At 36.8% G+C, this 17,510-nt stretch overlaps 1 long non-coding RNA gene across 5 annotated transcripts in view; it reads right to left on the bottom strand.

The window, feature by feature from the left end:
- The window catches only part of LOC104997976, a 397,981-nt gene that overhangs the window by 71,596 nt on the left and 308,875 nt on the right, over nt 1–17,510 (bottom strand). For all 5 annotated transcript variants that reach the window (XR_826387.1, XR_826384.1, XR_826385.1 and 2 more), the window contains one exon: nt 9,065–9,110. This is a non-coding gene — a long non-coding RNA (uncharacterized LOC104997976). The remainder of the gene's footprint in view (nt 1–9,064; nt 9,111–17,510) is intronic.

Genomic DNA, 17,510 nt, shown 5'->3' with positions numbered 1-17,510 from the left:
TACAAATATCCCATGTCACTCCCATTACTGATAGAATCTATGAGGCCTTAATACTGCAGAGAAATGTCTCCATTACCTGACTTCTACTTATGTCTCCATTTTCAACTCACGTGTCTCTGTCATGCAATTTTTAGTCTGCTGTGGAGGACTGATGATGTCTCCCTCATCTTAATTCACCACTGCTATGTTACACTTCCACATCCTGCCTAGTTCCTCTTCCTGGAGTTGCATTTACCTCTAGTATGTCAATTCATTCTAATTAAGTAAATCATCCATTCATTCAACAACTATTTATTAAGCACCAATGATGTATCAATAACCTCTGATATGCAGGTTGAAAGGAAAAGGAGAAGAGGGCAACAGAGGACAAGATGGTTGGATGTCATCACTGACTAAATGGACATGTATTTGAGCAAACTCCAGAAGATAGTGAAGGACAGGGCAGCCTGGTGTGCTGCAGTTCATGGGATCACAAAGGGTCAGACAAGACTGAGTGCTGAACAACTACAGCAACAATCTTCCAGCTCCTAAACTGAGTACTGATTATCAAATTGCGCTTCTTCTTCACCCATTTATTTCAGTTTGGTTTAGTTTTCATCAAGACCTTTTATGAGCATAATCTCCTCAGAGAATCCTGGGAGGTTGGACAATCACCTACCCTCTGTACCTGCAAATTCCCCAGTGAAAGTCCCAACCACTACACTGAAGTTGTATTTACCTATCTGTCTTACCCAAACCACTGAATTCATTCTAGGGAAAGTTCTTATGTTTTATTCTTCTTTGCATTCCCTGATTTCAGTGTCTGCTCCATGACAGTTTCCTGGTAAATATGTTTTGAACTGAAATAAATGCTACTGCCCTTTAAGGCTAACAGAGTAAGTTAAACTTGATGCAATAATATATCCTTCCTTTTAGGTTCTTCTTTCCCTAGCAGCATTTCTCATGCTCACTCTATTCTTTCTCTCATTGCTTTCCCTTTTTTCTAACTAAAGCTCTCCTCTTTTCATTTAAATATTTGTAAATGATAAAGAATCTGCCTGCAATGCAGGAGATCCAGGTTCAATCCCTGGGTCAGGAAGATCCCCTGGAGAAGGGAATGGCAACCCACTCCAGTATTCCTGCCCGGAGAATTCCATGGACAGAGGAGCCTGGAGGGCTACAGTCCATGGAGTCACAAAGAGTAGGACATGACTGAGTGACTAATACACAAGCTGTGCATAGTCTCCGTTATCTACAAGTGGTAATAGTAGCACTGTCCACTGTCTTGGTCACAGGAGCTTACTGGTTTTTTGTCAGTAGTGGGAATTCCAAGTGTCTGGTGGTCAAAGGAAAGAATGTTTTCAAAAGGAAAGGGAGAACACAAGAATGTACTGCAAGGGCAATGCCAGTAGGATCAATGTTTCGGAATTCAGTGCAATCAAATATGGGAGGGGTTGCTCTCGGCTCCCTTTAGAATCATGAGGTCTTATCATCTCTTGAAGTTCCTGTCTTCTAATACCCATCCAACACATACAAGCACACAAATAAGTGCACACGTGGAACCACATAATGCAAATAGACATAAGCTTCCTCTCATACTTTATTATGCCTGAATTGCTCATTTCTCTAATTTATAAACTAGTAAGATCTTTACCTATTTTACAACAAGGAGATCAAACCAGTTAATCCTACAGTAATTCAAACCTGAATATTCATTGGAAGGATTATTGATGAAGCTGAAGCTCCAGTATTTTGGCTGTTTAATGAGAAGAGTCAACCCATTGGAAAAGATCCTAATGCTTGAAAAAATTGAGGGCAGGAGGAGAAGTGGGTAAGAGAGGATGAGATGGTTGGATGGCATCACTGACTCAATGGACATGAGTCTGAGCAAACTCCAGGAAATCATGAAGGACAGGGAAGTCTTGAGTGTGGCAGTCCATGGGGTTGCAAAGAGTCAGACACGACTGAACGACTGAAGAAAACAAGAAGATTTTACCCATTCTTTAGGTGCAAGGTCAAATTCCACCAAGTTCGCATCCACTTTAATCACACTTTACTCTGATGGGAATAACCACAAACTGTGATAAATGAGCCATTTTTAACTTCTAATCCATTATGGATCAATAATATGGCAAATACAATGCAAATTAATTACTAGATAAATGGAATAAAAAAGAAAATCAGATAAAATATATCTAATATGTCACTTAAGAATTAATAGATCCAACAGAAATAGAACCACTTTGTCAAAATGCTAAAAAGGATTTCTAAATACGTAACCCCAATGTCATCATGAACCAGAAATAGAACATAAACTGGAAGCAATCCACAGACCACGCTTTGAGAAGCACTGCTCTAAAGAAACTGTTATTAACTTACACAATAGCCAATGTATGTATGTTCAACAAATAAAGAACAGATCTCAAAAACACTAAGAGAAGACATCAGAGTTTGTGTGTGTGTGTTTTCTTTATTTCTTATTTTGAAACTGCTTTACAATTTTCTCTTTAAAATTTTGAAATTGTTGCTATTAGCATTATGCAAGTGATTCAGAGTTTTCAGTAACTAATTCATTACTCAACAAGTGTTTATTGAATATCATCTATATGCCAGACACAGTTTTAGATGCTAGGATCTAAATTTGCATAAACTATGGCCCTTAATTCCAACAAATCCAAATTAAAGGCTGTGCCACAAAGCAACTGGAGTGTAATCTTCAAAAGTATCAGGGTCGTAAAAGTCAAGGAAAGTCTGTAGAATTTTTCTACATTCATGAAGACTAATAAAATGAAACTAAAAACAAGGCACATAATTTGGAAACAAATTCTTACACACTACAGACCAATAGTTGGAATTTATTTGGACAACTGATGAAACTTGAATGGGATCTGGGGATTAGATAGTAGTGAACTAAGGATGTTAATTTCCTGATGTATTAGTTCGTTGCAGCTGTGTTAACAAAATAGGATCAACTGGGTGGCTCAAGCAACAGGAATTTATGTTTCACAGATTTGGAGGCTGGCAAGCCATGATCAAGGAACTCACCAAATTCCTTCTTTCTTGCTTTTGTTCGCACATAACAGTGAGAAAGTAAACAAACTCTCTGGCATCTCTTCCTATAAGAGCACTAACCCATGATGAGAGCACCATGCTCATTACCTCATCTAAACCTGCTTAGCTACCAAAGGCCTCTCCTCAAAATACCATTACACTTGGCGCAGGCTATTCTCCAAATACCATTACGGGGGATTGGAGGAGGGGTTAGGGCTTTGACATGTGAGTGGGACTGAGTGTGCTTAGTTGCTCAGTTGTGTCTGATTCTTTGCGACCCCTTGGACCATAGCCCTCCAAGCTCCTCTGTCCATGGGGATTCTCCAGGCAAGAATACCGGAGTGGGTTGTCATGCCATTCTCCAGGGGATCTTCCCAACCCAGGGACTGAACCCAGGCTTCCCACATTGCAGGTGGATTCTTTACCATCTGAGCCACCAGGGAAGCTATATGACTATAATGTGGGGCACAATTTAGTCCTTAGTACCTGATATTGATGATTTTATTGTGGTTATGTGGGAAATGTCTTTGTTTGTAGGGAGACACATCCTAAAGCACTCTGGGTAATGTGGCATTATGCTGGCAATTTATTTTCAAATGGTTCAGTGGAAAAGTTCTCTGTAATGTAGGTACAAATTTCTATAAGTTTATGATTGTTAAAAGATATTTTTTATGGCCTTGAGATTCTCAAGTCTACTTGGGAAGGGAGATGTGTGAGCAACTGTAATTAGGTGCCATTAAATGCAGTGAAATGTGGCGATATAATAAAGGACTGAAATGAAAGAAGGAAGGTGAGTTTGTCCAGAAGGAAAGCAGGAGAGATCTCAAAAAGAAAGTAAATCTTGAAGGTCAAAATGTAAAACAAACCAGAGTCCACTGAACCCATGTTTATTCATTAAGGATTATGTGACAAAATTGGCGTACTTGATTTTTATTTTTCCCTTGTGTTTGCCTTCCCGTAGAGCCATTATCTTAACTCACCAATTTCTTTTAAAATTAACAAAATGACAAAAGATTTGAGGGACTAAAGAAAAGAGTAATAAATTAAGAGCATAAGGTAAGTTGGGAATAAGATAAAAGTGTGTTCAAAAAGTGATAACATCATTTTTTGCATATCATAATATATCTTAACAAAACCTTAGCTTACTGAGCTCACTCTTGCTTCCTCTTTTCCAGAATCCAGATATAGACTGAAAAAGCTTATCTGTAGGTCTCCATATTTATTGCTAATGGCTATTGTCCTCCTTAAAGTATTATATGAAATTTCCAATGAACATGGGAGAACAAGGGCTAGAGTGTTCATTTATTTCCCTGTGTCTTATAGATATCCATAATTCACTCATTGACTGAGTAAGTATTTGCAGGGTATCTATGCAAATGTAGCAAATTGCTTACCTAAAAGCATGCTATGATTCCTTTACATGGTTTCCTTTTTTTTCCCCAATGTTTCAAATTGAGCCCATATTTAGAAACTGTGAGATTTCACATAGAAATTTCAATATTCAATTCCTTTTACCTTTAGAAGTTATGGCTCCTGGAACATAGTGTTAGGTAGAAAGTATGACTGGAATGAGTAGAAACAGCCCCTGTTTGTTGAGCATGCGATCGTCTTTTCCTCAGTCCACACCACTCCCAAATGTACAGTATTGGTCTGTTACACCCCCTTTGGCTATACTCATGGGTTCCAAAAGTACCTGCATTTGTAACCCTAGCCAAATATTAGATAACAATAAATGGGAGAGCTCTGAGAACAAAGTGACACAAAAGCATATATCTGAAATATTAAGGTTCAAGTTCTGAAGGGCAAGTAAAGGTCAGTAGTAAGCTCAAAAATTTATTAGAAGACTGAGCAAGATTCTTTCCTCATTCCTGATTTGTCCAATAAGATGTTTGTAGAATCAGAGTTTGGGGCTGGTGACTTCTGGAAGTCAGATGAGGAGAAAAACTATTATGCGGTAGGCATTACTTCCAGTTTCAAAAGAGATCTTATACCCACTTATTTTTCATTTTTGTGTTAAAAAATAATTTGATACATATGTTCAAGATATTGTAAATTAATACTACCATTGAATTCAGACTAATATGAAATCAGAGATTCTTTTAGACACAATTCAAGCCATTAATAAGTCTACTTTTGCTGGTTGAGATAATGTCAAAGATTCATTTAAACAGCACGAGTAGCAACTTGCATTACATACAAGTACTAACAATACTCTGTTTCTACTAACAGAATTAATGCAAAGAATTGCTTCTTTTATATGTAATTTCTACTTTGCAATTAACTATCCGTACTTTTAACCCACAGAGACAAATTTATTACTATCTTATCAATAAAAATAATGTCTTACATGTGTATAATACTTTAAGGCTGGCAAAGCGTTTTTAGATCCATATGAGGTAATGTATAATTTCAGTACAATACAGGTTTTTTAAAATAAATTTATAAATAATTTTCTGAAACAACTGGTCTGATTTTAAGCTTGAATGCAACTAAGAATCATTAAAGTTCAATTTAAAAGAACTTTTACTGTGTATCAAAAATCATGTGTTTATATCTTTTGTATCTCATTCATCAGAAAAATTATTAACGATTACTACTGTGTTACTTCAAAGATAATAGGTAGGTAGTGGTCCTTTATAAACATTTGGTAGGACTAAACATTTCTACCTGATTTCTCCCCCTTGTCACACTTCAATCCAGTTTAGCTGACTGCCATTTATTCAGCACCTACTAAGTTCAAATAGGAGTAACACAAAGTCATTACCCTGTAAAGGTTAACATCCTGTAGGGAAAAAATTAAATACAAGATGAAATTCTGTATGTGACATAACATGTATGATGAGATCTATTTTTCCAAAAGCTTTATGAAGATGTAAGATGACTGGTGAGAATGAGGATGAAGGGAAACATCTTTTTGAAAGCTATGAAATAAGGTTTCATCTGGGGTGAATCTTGAAAAAAAATCAGAACGTTACTCTTACATACCTAGAACACAGTTGCATAAACATCTACATTATGAGCTTTTCTTTCCCCTGACCATTTATGTGCACTTACCTAATACTTTTTATGACTCTTTACTGTAACACTTTTTCTTTACTCCTTAATTTCCTAATTCAAAGTACAAGTGAGAATTATTCTTTTGTATGCCTGCCAAAAATGTAATTAAGGAAGGCCTGCTTTCATTCTATTTTAAAGTTCTATTTAAGAAAAGATTTAAAGGGCCTATTAAATTAATCATGGCACATCAAAAAATTGTCTAATATGCAGCCATTAGAAAGGATGAAATAGATAACATATATGGACTTAGAAGAAACTTCATAATTAAAATGCTAAAAAAAAAAACATAGACTCATGCATATGGTGTGAAAGCATTGTGTACACAGATTGATATTGATATTTGTGTACATAAAGAAGGAACCGTGAAAGAAAAAACCAAAACTTTAGCAGTAGCTAACTTTGAGGGAAACATATTTTTCTATTTAGTATAATTCTCTATTTTTAATATGAAATACTTCCTAACAACAAAAGTATTGATATTGAAAGAATTACAAAGCATACAACATATAATTTTTTCCCATTCTAAGATTGAAAAAAACACAGGTGTGATTTAAGTCAGTAACCTAATTCAATAATTCTTCAAGAATGAAAAATTTAACTCAAAACAAATTTCAGAGAAGTTGAAATATCATAAACTACATGAAAATACAAATTCAAATTCTTAAATCAAATTCCATTGAAGAATGATAATGTTAAAAACTATGTTTATAGTAAAGCAGATTTCTAATTTTATTAGAATTAAGGCTAGTTTTTTTTTTTTTGTCAGTAACCAGCAAGTCTCATTATTTTCTGTCAAAATACCAAAAATATTGGTGATAATCTAGAGATTAAAGACAACACATAAAAAACACACGAATCTGCTTTATCATTCATTGGTGCTTTAGAAACTGGAAATAAATTCTTTTCTTTCATAGCAGATGACATATAAAGTTTAAATAGAGTTCATAAAATCTCAGTCATTCATTAGAAAGTGATACAATGACCCACCACAAAGGCAATTACAGATTAGAACTAGAATGTAGCAGCTAGGAAAATAAAGGATTTCCAGACCTTCTACAATAGCAATATATCACAGTTGGTCACTTTCAGAGCTAACCAAGGTATTCTTGTCCATCTGTGAAGTCGACTTGTATCACTCAGCCAGACCACCGAAAATGAGTACAGGTGAGGAGACTTAGCAACTTAGAGGCACCATGATTTGCCAAATACAAATCTCATGAGCAGTGAGCAAACGATAGTGTACCAAACACACATCAAGCACAGAAGATCATCAGCTAAGGTAAAATAAATGCAACCTGCTTTGCTTGCCATCTTTATGACTCCTAGCTCATTGTTGTTTTTATGTTATTATCATTTTGCTTTTGCCATATGTTCTTAATCTGTACCATTCTGCCTCTTTCAGGAAATTGAGCAGTTTGTCTTGAATTAGAGAAGAGGTGCTAGAATGTGCAAGTGGGAGGTTGACCTACATCTGAACAATTTGCATATGATTCACCACAATTAAACAATTTGGTTTGAAATAGCTGCAATTAAGCTATTATCTGAGAAGTATCTACTAGAGTAGAAATTCTAAATTTATCTTCACATATATTCTAGCCAAGAAAAGGGACACATTTTCTGGCACTCATTAAGAAAAGCTAATACAAAATTAAATTCTTCCAAATTACAATTTATTTTAATAAATTACTGATTGCTAATTATATTTATGGCAACTTTGGTTGTTTCTTTAAAAATTATAGTTTTAAAATAAGAAGAAAAATATGAAATTATGGTAGGTTAGAGAATCATAGTTTCTAACAATATATTCCGGAGAAGGCAATGGCACCCCACTCCAGTACTCTTGCCTGGAAAATCCCATGGATGGAGGAGCCTGGAAGGCTGCAGTCCATGGGGTCGCTGAGCTTTGGACATGACTGAGCGACTTCCCTTTCACTTTTCACTTTCATGCATTGGAGAAGGAAATGGCAACCCACTCCAGTGTTCTTGCCTGGAGAATCCCAGGGACAGGGGAGCCTGATGGGCTGCCGTCTATGGGGTCACACAAAGTCGGACACGACTGAAGCGACTTAGCAGCAGCAGACTTAGCAGCAGCAACAATATATTCTGTACGTTAATATACAAAAGTGTGCGTGCGTGTGTGTGTGCCCAGTAGAGTTGACTCTTTGCAGCCCCATGGACTGTAGCTCGCCAGGCTTCTCTGTCCATGGAATTTTCCAGGCAAGAATACTGGATGGAGTAGGTTGCCATTTCCTCCTCCAAGGGATCTTAGAGACACAGGGATTTAACCTACATCTCCTACGTCTCCTGCATTGGCAGGCGGATTCTTTACCACTGAGCTACCTTGGAAGCTCATACATAAGTGTATAAATTATAAAATTATCTTCTTGATATATTGAAGTCATAAATGGTAATGTCAAACTACGCTAAAATTATGAAGGTAATACAAAATGTAAAATAATGAATAAATTCTGCCCATAGGGGAAAAAAACTCTAAATAATACAATAAACTGTAGTAATATGTAATAGTAAGGGGAACAGTAAAGAATCAACCTGCATGAAGGAGACCTGCATTCAATACCTGGGTCTGGAAAATCCCATGCAAAGGGAATGACTACTCATTTTTATTTTTGCCTGGAGAATTCTTGCCATGGACAGAGGAGTCTGGTGGGCTATAGTTCATGGGGTAACAAAGTGTCAGACATGACTGAGTGACTAACATTTTCACTTTGACTTCACAGTATGTAATAATATGAAGAAAAGTGCAAACTGACAATTAAACACTATGCATTGGATGATTTCGAGTTGACAGGTGAGTAGAGATAACACATTTTTCAGATTTTCCAAATAAGCAACATTAATTATGTCTATATCTAAAAAGAGGTGTAAAGTATTAAAACATAGCTAAAACAAAAGCATTCTATTTGCCATAGAATTACAAATATATTCTATAACCAGAAGTCAGGGTTCTTTTTCCTACCTTTAGAGGCACATAAGAGGCTCTCTGACTAATCTTCAAGGATATCCTAAAAAATAAATAGAAAATGCATGACATAGAGAGCAACAAAATAGGAGGATTGTTTTAGCATTATTATTAACACTGAGTGTTAGCGGTCTATTTGCTGGGGGTTAGTCTATTTACTGTGTCAAGGAATTGCTTTTCCATCCACAAATGAGTTTGGCAGCACTGAAGGGCACATAAGCATTACAATACAATATATGTTGACTGAGATTTTTGCTATCTGTTGGGTATGGACATAGTGATTAAGACTCTTCTTATTTACAACTATTAGCCAATTTAGCAATTTTACTGTTGACAGTAGAGGTAAAAAGGAAAAAACAATCATGGCTTATTGCCAAAATGAAACAAAAAAAAAACCTATAAAATCGCAAACACTTCTAGATTTAATAACATCTTTTTATATCATTAGGTGTCACACTGAGTGAAGTAAGTCAGACAGAGAAGAACAAATATCATATGACATCTCTTACATGTGGAATCTAAAAAATGATATAAATGAACTTACTTAGAAAACAGAAAGAGACGGACTTAGAAAAGGAACTCATGGTTTCCAGGGGAAGGGATAGTTACAGACTTTGGGAAGATCATGTGCACACTGCTATATTTAAAATGGATAACCAACAAAAACTTACTGTATAGCACATGGAACTCTGCTCAATGTTATGTGCCAGCCTGGATGGAAGGGGGCATCTGGGGGAGAATGGATACATGTATATATATAGCTGAGTCCCTTCACTGTTCATCTGAAACTATCACAACATTGCTAACTGCCATACTGCAATAGAAAATGTTTTCGGTGTTAAAAAATAAAAATTAAGTTAAAAAATACAGGTACTAACTTGTAGTCCATTTTGTGGTATGATCACAAGATTTCAACCTGGAGTGAGATCAAGTCCCATGTTCCAGAGTTTTAAGAGAGATATTACCTCAAAGAGGGAATTACTATAAGGAAATTCTGGTGCTCTTCATTAGAATAGAACTGATCTTAGAACTAGGAGGTAACTTAAAAATCAACTGGTTCAACATCCTCACTTTACAAAATAAAGCAGTAGCCTATAGTTAGCTTATGGCAAAACTAAGGGTAGAATATCCATTTCCCAGCCTCATCCCACAGCATTAAGTTACTTAATTCTTCGTAACTTCCAAGATTAGGAAGGAGTAGAGAAGAGTGGAATTCTGTATTTTGCTTTGGAAAAGTTCCATCTTCTTGGCAAAGCTTCATACTCCTAATTGCATAAATGACCTATTGAATCAATATTTATTTTATCTACATCATTCAAAACTCCTTTCTTTGGTAAAGAGAGATATAGTCCTCCCTTGGTATGTGAAAGGGATTAGTTCTAGGACCTTCTCTTTCCCATGGATACACAAATCCCTGGATGCTCACGTTCCTCTATAAAATAGCACAGAATTTGCATGTAACCTATGCACATCCTCCTATAAACTTTAACTTTTTTCCTTCCTCTTTTGAGATATAATTAACATATAGCATGAAATAAGTTTAAGGTACACAGCATAATTATTTGATTTACATGCATCATCATTTACACAATATATTTAGTGAACAGCCATCATTTCCTATAGATACAAAAATGAATAGAAAAAAACTTTTCCTTGTGATGAGAACTCTTAGGATCATTCTTTTGACAACCCTCATATCTAACATACAACAGTGCTAATTATATTTATCATGTACATTACACCCCAGTACTTATTTATCTTATTGTCATATACATTACATCCAAAGTACTTATCTATCTTATAACTGGAAGTTTGGCCTTTTGACTACCTTCATCTAATTCACCCTCCCTATACCAGTACCTCTGGTAACCACGAATATGATCTCTTTTTCTGTGAGTTTGCTTGTTTGCTTTGAAGTATAATTGACCTGCAACACTGCGCTCTTGGTAGACAACAAAGTGATTCGATATCTCTATTTCAAAATGATCATCATGATAATTCTCGTTATAATACCCTACAAAGATACTACATAATTATTGACTATATTTCCCACTGCAGATGGTGACTATAGCCATGAGATTAAAAGAGGTTTGCTCTTGGAAGAAAAACTATGACAAACTAGACAGCATATTGAAAAGAAGAGACATTACTTTGCTGACAAATATCCATATAGTCAAAGCTATGGTTCTTCCTGTAGTCATGTATGGATGTGAGAGTTGGACCATAAAGAAGGCTGAGTGCCGAAGAAATGAAGCTTTTGAACTGTGGTGCTTGAGAAGACTCTTGAGAGTCCCTTGGACTGGAAGGAGATCAAACCAGTCAATCCTAAAGGAAATTGACTCTGAATATTCATTGGAAGGACTGATGCCAAAGCTAAAACTCCAATACTTTGACCACCTGATGTGAAGAACTGACTCATTTGAAAAGACCCTGATGCTGGGAAAGATTGAAGGCAGGAGGAGAAACGGGGTGACAGAGGATGAGATGGTTGGATGGCATCACCGACTCAATGGACATGAGACTGAGCAAGGTATGGGAGATGGTGAAGGATGGGGAAGACTGTGTGTGCTGCAGTCCATGGGGTCAGAAAGCACTGGAAACAACTTAGTGACTAAACAACAACAGCAGTATTTCCCACACTCTCCATTGTATACCTCTAATTCATTTATTTTGTATCTGGAAGTCTGTATATCTTATTAATCTCCCTCTTGTATTTCTCTCCTTCCATATACTTTAAATCATCTCTAGATAAGTAAAATACCTTATACAGTGTAAATCCTATATAAAGAGTTATCTGAATGGAAAATTCAAGTTTTGCTTTGTGAAACTTTCTAGAATACTTTGTTAATACCTTCCAAATAGCAGTAGGTTGGATCCGTGGATGCAGAACCCCTGTATATGGAGGGCCAATTAAAGAGTTAAATGACAAGATTCTAGTCATAAACTTCTTATAATCAGTGACAAAAGTCAGGGGAAAAAAAAAGGGAAAAAACAAGAGCTACAAAGCTGACAAAAACTGTCTCTACTGAACACTGCAAGCAGGGTGTGAGAGAACCAACACAGTATCACTTTGCATAAAATCTTTTTACAGGGCAGTCTTCAAGGAAAGTCTAACAAATGGCTCCCCTCTCTAAGCTCATCTGTATAACTATATGCAGTAATGAAATCATCTGCAATCCAACTAGACTTCATTAAAAATACATATTTATTATATGTACAATCATTTGTGATCCTTAATAAAATGCAATTTTTGTAACAATAACAATGGCTTATTAAACCATATCTTATGAATGCCTTTATAAGGTGGGCAGTAACCCCTGGACCCCAGTCTGTGTTGCTGTTAACAGTAACCTCTATGTTTTCAGAAAATGCAATAACAGAGTCAACATTGCAAAAGAATAGAATCCACCCCTGTACTAACAAGATCTAGAATTTTGAGGACTGGAAGTTTAGCATGCAGCAATGTTACTCCTATGGGGATATTTTCTTGTGCTGTAAATTCAGGTACAGCTTGTGTTGGCCCTGCTGGAAGCTCATAGTATCACAGTAAGATGTCACTCTGCTTGCTGGACAAACTCAATGATTAATTCATGTTTCCACTACAGAATGTCAAAGGACGAGAGTCACAGTTTAAAAGTTACATCAGGTATCAAAAAGACATGGAATAAAAAAGTGTTTCCAAGTGTGAAATTTAAACATTTGGAGTGTAGCTAGTCAAAGTACTAGTGTCTCTAAGAAGATGGAGCATTATTTAGTAATAAGAAATATTTGTTGGATTTTATTGCTACAATTTTTCAATTATACTTAAATCATGAGGAAAGAATTCTGAAAAAAAAATTATTTCTGCGAGCCAAAGTTTAAGCAACTTAACCCAACCATATTTAAGAGAAATAAAGTCATAGAATGAATTACAAGGAAATACGTTCTTTGAAATTTTGGTAAGTAATAAAGTAAAAATGTTTCTACATTTTTCTATTTAGAGGTCAGCCCTCTTACAAATATATTAGTATAAACATACCAAATTACAAGGAAGTATGTTCTTTGAAATTTTGGTAAGCAATGAAGTAAAAATGTTTCTACATTTTTCTATTTAGAGGTCAGCCCTCTTACAAATATACAAATGCAAACATTCACATAGTATTGTGGGTGAACGCATTTACGTTGTACACAAACAAGTATGGCTAAACACTGAAATATATGGTTTAATCCATTATGTATTTTATGTTCTCAAATATCTTTGGCTAGAGACTAGAGTTTTGGCTTTATAAACAACTCTACTATCAGGGTTATGATAAATAAACATGTCTACATGTTTCAAAGTGACATACACAGGATAAATCCCTGCCACTTTAGGGCAAGATTACCAGAGTGTGAGATACAAGATGTTGTAGACAGTTGGAGAAGGAAGAAGTGAATGTCGAATTACTATTTTTAATACGAAATTAATTAGAGGCTCTCTTGGTTTCTGCTTTCCTCTTCCACTGAGGAGACTACTGTTTATTAAAGATGCCACCAAAAAACACTTAAAACATATCCTGTTTTAGAAAAATGCAGTTTAAACAATCAAAAGACTTTAAAATGTTGTATAAATCTAATTATGCTTTCGGGCTCCCTGGTGGCTCAGGGGTAAAGAATCCACCTGCCAATGCAGGAGACACAAGAGACTTGGGTCCAATCCCTGGGTCAGAAAGGTCCCCTGGAGTAGGAAATGGCAACCTGCTATAGTATCCTTGCCTGGTATATTCCACCGACAGAAGAACTTGGTGGTCTGCACCCCCTGGGATCACAAAGAGTCAGACAGAGCTGAGTGACTGAGAATGCCCACACAACTATGCTTGATTCCTAAAGTCTTTTCTTCTTTCCTCAGAATAAGAGGACTCAACGAGTGTATATTCCACAGAGAAAGTTGCTTACTGCATTTAAGAAAAGCAGAATTAGACTGTAGCATTTCATTCTCAGCACACAGGAACAACCACCTTTATGTCTTCATGTTACACCTCAACATAAAATATGCATGCTTTATCCTTGACCCAGGGCTTGAACCTGGGTCTCCTGCATTGCAGGCAGATTCTTTAACATCTGAGCGACCAGGGAAGCCCATAGAGAATTATATTTCAAGTATTTATTAAAATAGAATTTGAACTTATAGTTAACAGGGGGGAGTGGTGGGGGTTGGTAGATAGGGCGGTGGAATTGAAATGTATGCTCTGTTATATCTAAAATGGATAACCAGTAAGGACCCACTATATAGCACAAGAAACTCTGTTCAGTATTCTGTAACAATTGGAAAAAGAATTTGAAAAGGGGTGAAAAGTGAAAGTGTTGGTCACTCAGTCATGTCTGACTCTTTGCAACCCCCTGGACTGCAGCCCATCAGGCTTCTCTGTCCATATTTTTCAGTCAAGGATACTAGAGTGGTTTGCCATTTCCTTCTCTGGGGTATCTTCCTGACCCAGGGATTGAACCTAGTTCTCCCATATTGCAGGCAGATTCTTTACCTTCTGAGCTACCAGGGAAACCCTCTGAAAAGGGGTAGAAACATGTATATATATGGCTGAGTCACTTTGTTGTATAACTGAAACAAACACAGCAATGTTAATCAACTATACTCCAAAATAAAACAAAAAGTTTAAATAATTTTAAAAAATTGACTTTAAATGTTTTGTATTACCTGTGGGCCAACTGGGTTAAAACCTTTTTAATGTCTAAATAAGTTTTCTTATTTTACATATAAATAGATGAATACAAATGTATAATATAATATTTAAAGTAAAGCCTAATTTTATTATCAAAGCATATGTTTTCCATTGATTTCCACTATGCTGAGTACTGCCATTTTAAGAATAGTGGGCATGAAAACTTCCACATTTTTAGCTTTGAGGTTCACGTCTAGCTTCTCTTCATATTACATGAGGTATCCTGGTACTATATTTTTACTTGAAAACCCATATTCTTCTATGTGGATCAACATAGAAGTTTAAGGTTAAAAAATAAAATTCAATTTAAAAACAGTACATTTCTGACTTTACTAATAAAGTATAAATTTTTCAGCTCAGTTCAGTTCAGTTCAGTCGCTCAGTCATGTCCGACTATTTGAGATCCCATGAACCAGAGCATGCCAGGTCTCCCTGTCCATCAGTAATTCCTGGAGTTCACCAAAACCCATGTCCATTGAGTCAATGATGCCATCCAACCATCTCATCCTCTGTTATCCCCTTCTCCTCCTGCCTTCAATCTTTCCCAGCCTCAGGGTCTTTTGCAGTGAGTCAGCTCTTAACATCAGGTGGCCAAAGTATTGGAGTTTCAGCTTTAACATCAGTACTTCCAATGAACACCCAGGACTGATTTCCTTTAGGATGGACTGGTTGGATCTCCTTGCAGTCCAAGGGACTCTCAAGAGTCTTCTCCAACACCACAGTTCAAAAGCATCAATTCTTTGGCACTCAGCTTTTTTAAAGCCCAACTCTCACATCCATACATGACTACTGGAAAAACTATAGCTTTGACTAGACAGACATTTGTTGACAAAGTAACGTCTCTGCTTTATAATATGCTGTCTAGGTTGGTCATAACTTTCCTTCCAAGGAGCAAGCGTCTTTTAATTTCATGGCTGCAGTCACCATCTGCTGTGATTTTGGAGCCCCCCAAAATAAAGTTTCTCACTGTTTCCACTGTTTCCCCATCTATTTCTGATGATGTGATAGGACCAGATGCCACGATCTTAGTTTTCTGAATGTTGAATTTTAAGCCAACTTTTCCACTCTCCTCTTTCACTTTCATCAAGAGTCTCTTCAATTTCTCTTCACTTTCTCCCATAAGAGTGATGTCATCTGCATATCTGAGGTTATTAACATATCTCCCGGCAATCTGGATTCCAGCTTGTGCTTCTTCCAGCCCAGCATTTCTCATGATGTACTCTGCATATAAGTTAAATAAGTAGGGTGACAATATACAGCCTTGACGTACTCCTTTTCCTATTTGGAACCAGTCTGTTGTTCCATGTCCAGATCTAACTGTTGCTTCCTGACCTGCATACAGGTTTCTCAAGAGGCAGGACAGGTGGTCTGGTATTCCCATCTCTTTCAGAATTTTCCACAGTTTATTGTGATCCACACAGTTAAAGGCTTTGGCATAGTCAATAAAGCAGAAATAGATGTTTTTTGGAACTCTGTTGTTTTTTCAATGATTCAGGGAATGTTGGCAATTTGATCTCTAGTTCCTCTGCCTTTTCTAAAACCCCAGCTTGAACTTCTGGAACTTCACAGTTCATGTACTGCTGAAGCCTGGCTTGGAGAATTTTGAGCATTACTTTATAGTGCATTCAGTTCAGTTCAATTCAGTTGCTCAGTCGTGTCTGACTCTTTGCGACCCCATGAATCGCAACATGGCAGGCCTCCCTGTCCATCACCAACTCCTGGAGTTCACCCAAACTCATGTGCATCAAGTCAGTGATGCCATCCAGCCATCTCATCCTCTGTTGTCCCCTTCTCCTCCTGCCCCCAATCCCTCCCAGCATCAGGGTCTTTTCCAATGAGTCAACTCTTCACATGAGGTGGCCAAAGTATTGGAGTTTCAGCCTCAGCATCAGTCCTTCCAATGAACACCCAGGACTGGTCTCCTTTAGGATGGACTTGTTGGATCTCTTTGCAGTCCAAGGGATTTGCAAGAGTCTTCTCCAGCACCACAGTTCAAAAGTATCAATTCTTCGGCGCTTAGCTTTCTTTATAGTCCAACTCTCACATCCATACATGTTAGATGAGTGCAATTGTGCGGTAGTTTGAGCATTCTTTGGCATTGCCTTTCTTAGGTATTGGAATGAAAACTGACCTTTTCCAGTTCTGGGGCCACTGCTGAGTTTTCCAAATTTGCTGGCATACTGAGTGCAACAGTTTCACAGCATCAGCTTTTAGGATTTGAAATAGCTCAACTGGAATTCCATCTAGCTTTGTTCCTAGTGATGCTTCCTAAGGCCCATTTGACTTCACATTCCAGAATGTCTGGCTCTAGGTGAGTGATCACACCATTGTGATTATCTGGGTCATGAAGATCTTTTTTATACAGTTCTGTGTATTCTGGCCACCTCTTCTTAATATCTTCTGCTTCTGTTAGGTCCACACCATTTCTGTCTTTTACTGTGCCCATCTTTGCATGAAATGTTCCTTTGGTATCTCTAATTTCTTTGAATATATCTAGTCTTTCCCATTCTGTCATTTTCCTCTATTACTTTGCATTGATCCCTGAGGAAGGATTTCTTATCTCTCCTTGCTATTCTTTGGAACTCTGCATTCACATGCTTATATCTTTCCTTTTCTCCTTTGCTTTTCACTTAACTTCTTTTCACAGCTATTTGTAAGGCCTCCTCAGACAGCCATTTTGCTTTTTTGCATTTCTTTTCCATGGGGATGGTCTTGATCCCTGTCTTCTTTACAATGTCATGATCCTC

Source organism: Bison bison, unplaced genomic scaffold (assembly GCF_000754665.1).
Source record: "Bison bison bison isolate TAMUID 2011002044 unplaced genomic scaffold, Bison_UMD1.0 scf7180017864318, whole genome shotgun sequence".
NCBI lineage: Eukaryota > Metazoa > Chordata > Mammalia > Artiodactyla > Bovidae > Bison > Bison bison.
The sequence above is the reverse complement of the archived record's forward strand: the minus strand, read 5'-3'. Positions and strand labels throughout refer to the sequence as shown.